Here is a 4,675-nt window from a genome sequence, read left to right on the forward strand (position 1 = left end):
AATCCACGACGTGTGCACCAAGTGGTTGACGACTATTTCATCAATCTCTTTACTTCTTCTGGACCAAGAGATTGGGGCCAGGCTCTGGAATGCATCGGCCAGGTTGTCACGGACGATATGAACCAATCCTTATTGAAGCCGATCTCAGAGGAGGAAATTAGGATGGCTGCCCGACAAATGGGTGGTTTCAAGGCCCCGGGGCCAGACGGGTTCCAAGGGGTGTTCTACCATTCTTTTTGGGATTATATTGCTAAGGATGTTTATGATCTTGTCTTATTATTGTCTAACGGTGAAATTTGTCCTCGGCAGCTCAACGCGACCCATATTGTTCTCATCCTTAAAATCCCGAACCCGGAGTCTGTTTCCCATTTCAGACCTATTAGTTTATGTAATTTTTCCTATAAAGTCTTATCTAAGATTTTAACTAATAGACTGAAACCTTTACTGCCGAGCCTTATTTTTCCCATGCAGAATGCGTTCGTTGGGGGCCGACAGATCCAGGACATTATTGGGATTGCTCATGAATTATTCCACTTCCTAAAACTCAGGAAAACTAAGAGCAAGTTTGAACTTGGTATCAAGCTCGATATGCACAAAGCTTATGACCGGGTGGAGTGGGATTTTTTAGATGCAGTTATGAAGAAGATGGGGTTTCACCCCATATGGCGTCGGCTCATCATGGGATGTGTGAGCTCTGTCAACTTTACTGTTATTCTCAATGGGCAACCCAGTAACAAATTTTCTCCTTCAAGAGGTTTAAGGCAAGGAGACCCTCTCTCCCCTTATCTGTTTCTTTTGATTAGTGACGTTTTGTCCAAAATGATTTGTATCGCCATTCAGTCTAATCAACTACAGGGGGTTCGAATGTCTACCCACGGCCCGCCTATTTCCCACATTTTTTTTGCTGACGACACTTTGATCTTCTTGAAGGCAGATAAAGCTAATTGCAACAACGTGAGCAGATTATTGGCATCGTATTGCTCGGCTTCAGGTCAGGCGGTGAACCTTTAGAAATCGTGTGTGTACTTCAGTGTTAATACTCCTATGGATGTGGCGGCTGATCTTGGGTGTGATCTTGGCATTCCGGTGGTTTCTCACCCAGGTTCTTATCTCGGTCTTCCTGCCATTTGGGGCCGCTCCAAGTCCCGTGGTCTCGCTTATTTGAAAGGTCGTTTGTTGGGGAAAATTCAGGGGTGGAAACAGTGTACGTTTTCTCAGGCTGGCAAAGAAGTGATGATAAAGGCTGTTGCCCAAGCCATTCCGGCATACCCGATGAATTTATTTAAGTTCCCGGACTCTATTTGCAATGAGTTAGACTCTTTGATTTTTGGGTTCTTGTGGGGTCAGAAAAATGGGGAGAGGAAAATTCACTGGGTTTCCAAAAAAGAGATGGGTATTCCAAAATCTGCAGGGGGTTTGGGTTTTAGAAATTTCAAATCCTTTAATGATGCCCTTCTTGCTAAGCAGTGCTGGAGGTTGATTATGGAGCCAAATTCTTTATGGGCGTCTGTTCTTAAAGCCAGGTATTTCCCTAACTGTTCCTTTCTTGATGCTCAAAAGGGCAGTCGTGTTTCATGGGTTTGGTCCAGTTTACTGGTGGGCAGAGATTTACTGTTAAAGGGGGCCCACTGGCAAATCATGGATGGGCAGCGAGTGCGGGTATGGGTTGACAGGTGGCTTCCATCCATCCCGTTGGGTCATCCCACCCCTGGTGGTGAGGTGTTGGTTACCTTGAATACTCGGGTGAGGTCTTTCATTTGCCCTGATTCTTGCACCTGGGACCTTAATTCGCTCCAACCTTTTCTTCCGGCAGAGGATCTCAATGCCATTAGGGATACTTTTATTGGTGATTTGAGGAGTGAGGATCGGTTCATTTGGCCGGGGACCAAGAATGGGCAGTATTCGGTGAAGACCGGGTATCACTGGGTGCATGCCCGTTTCAACCACCCGATGGCTTTGCATTCCCGTGCTCCCATTGTTATCCCAAGTCGGGTTTGGAAGCTTATCTGGAAACTTAGAGTACCGGCAAAGATCAAACATTTTATATGGAAATCCCTCCATGGTGCTCTCCCTATGATGTCTGAGTTGTTTAAAAAGCGGTATATGCCTTATCCAAATTGCCCCATTTGTCATAATCAGGAAGAATCTATCGAGCACTTATTGTTATTTTGCCCTTGGGTGGAACCCGTTTGGTTTGATGGTGCTCTCAATCTCCGGATTGCGAGGACCGAGGTTTCAAACTGGGTGGAGTGGTTCATTTCTGCTTCAAATGTCCTTGGCGGTCCAAATGATGACAGGTTGTCCCTCCTTTCTTTTGTTGCCTTCTCGTGCTGGCACATTTGGAAAGCCATGTGCAATTTTGTGTATAATAACAGCCTTATCAATCCCTCTCAGGTGATGTGGGCTATTTCCAACTCGGCTAGTGCTTTTTTCGAAGCTGTCCGTAGGAACCCAGACTTCCCTGTCCGTCGAACTGTGGCTACTCTGGAGGCCAGATGGGCCACTCCTCCTCTGCAGTACACGAAAATTAACGTTGACGCCAGCTGGTCAGCGTTAACGCGAGCTAGTTTCGTTGGCATTGTTCTGCGGGATGCTGAGGGTTCCTTCGTGGCTGCAATCAGACATTCAATCACGACTCCTTGCATGAATGCTGCTGAAGCAATGGCCATTTCTATGGGTTGTCAATTTGGGTAGCTCTGGGACTTTAAAAGGTAATCGTTGAGTCTGACTCCCAAGATTCTATTAGCTCTCTTTCGGTTTCTCTTAGGATGGGCAGTTGGGAAGCCTTTCCTTCTTTAGTGAAAGCTAAGAGGTTAGGATAGTCTTTCCAGGACTGTCGCTGGTCTTGGATTCCAAGATCAGCCAATACGGCGGCGGACTCTCTAGCGTCGCATCGGTGTGTGGAGATGTGCAATGTTTCATGGGTCAATAGACCCCCATCTTTTCTGGTTTTTGTGCTCCATTGTGATGGTTTACCCTGTCCTGTCCTCCGTAAGGTTTTTTGGGGCGCAGTGGAGGGGGCGACATGCTAGCTTGGCTATTATGTCTTCCTTGTAACTCCCTCTTCTGTTCGCTGTTTCTGTTTTCTTTCCTGTTTGCTTGCCTTGTTGTGGGCTTTCTCTGTATTTGCTGGCATCTTTGCCCGGGTAATGAATCCCTGCTTCCAAAAAAAATATATATATATATATATTTTCAACAAATCTTTGTTATATTAGCTTTCAGTGGGGATACTATGTTGGATTTAGTGGCAAATGCCCTTCGGCTAGAAAGAAATAATAAAAAAGAAAAAAAGAAAAATACAAACATAATGATGTTTGTTGAAAAGATAAAAAGGGTAATGATGATGTTTTCAGAAGAAAAAGGAAGGCTGGTTTTGTTGTTGGCAGAGAATTCGGTTTTGGCTCCCACACTAGTTGCCTTTGGTGAAAATAGATGCCGAGGGAGAGTCGAGAGAGCAGCAGAAAAGAGAGAGCATTTTCTGATTGCAGTTGCAGAGAGCAAAAGGGGTGCCGCATCCCCCATTTGAAAAAGAGCTTCTCTCTTTAGTTAGTAATCATCCACCAAAGTAGTTGTTGTTGTAATAGTTTTAAGCTATATGTATAGAGTAGAAATTATTCATTATATTTCTTTTTCTATTTGTTTCTGTGATGTGTGAAAGCTATTGGGTTTATTAGGTTTTTGGATTGTGAGCTTGTCAATATTTTGTAAACTCTCATTTGGTTGATAGTGGATTATTGAGTGAGCTCCTTTTGCTCCGAGGACGTACTTCAGTTACATTGACTATTGAGGAACTTCATTAAAATCGTAGCTTCTTTTATATTTTGTTCTTGCATTCTGTTTGATATATTTTCTATGAGTTAGCTTGAGTTGCTTCCAATAGATTTGATGCTATCCTAGCACAACATAGTGATGATGCCATTGAGGTATGCTTAGGGTCTATTTATAATATAGTTTTTGTTGTAAAGTTCATCCAAAGCCTCGAATTAGAGACAAATTTGAAGACCGACTACGGTCGGCTTACCATACTATGTTAACATTAGAAGTATATTTGGTCGGCTTATTATAATTTATGCTTCACATGTATCGTCTTAGTGAAGGAAACGAATGAGCTTGGAAAATGATGTTTTGGTTTATTCTTGACGTGATCAACTTCTAACAACGACCGTTGGATATTAGATCATGTTTTTCTCAGTTGCTTCTTCCAACCCATAATACTTTCTTGGTTAGAGGCGCTGAATTTAATTGTGGTTGCTTCAAGTGATATGTAAATGTATGGTTCTCATGATTAAGGTTTGTGGTTGCTTTACGCGGGGTAAGAACTTAGCCTCAACATAGTCTTGTCGGCATGAACATGGCCGGAATGTCTTGCATGAATTTTAAGATGCTTACAATGCGGGACAAAAATGTCAAAAAACATAAGCTTCTTATGACGAAAATATTAGAGAGACCACATTAGTGTACCATTTGATGTGGCAAATGATGGGTATATGTCATGTTAATTGGTGAGTTTATCTCATTAAATGTTAGTTGTACACATCATTTGTCATATTACATAGTAGACCAATGTATATAAATAAATGGTAAGACCGCTTCTAAATGTCTTATCATATTTTTTAGCCGAGGATGCAAAACATTTTGTGTAAACTCCAAAATTGCATTTTTCACAAAAATTGTG

This window comes from Malus domestica, chromosome 14 (genome assembly GCF_042453785.1).
Source record: "Malus domestica chromosome 14, GDT2T_hap1".
NCBI classification, from domain to species: domain Eukaryota; kingdom Viridiplantae; phylum Streptophyta; class Magnoliopsida; order Rosales; family Rosaceae; genus Malus; species Malus domestica.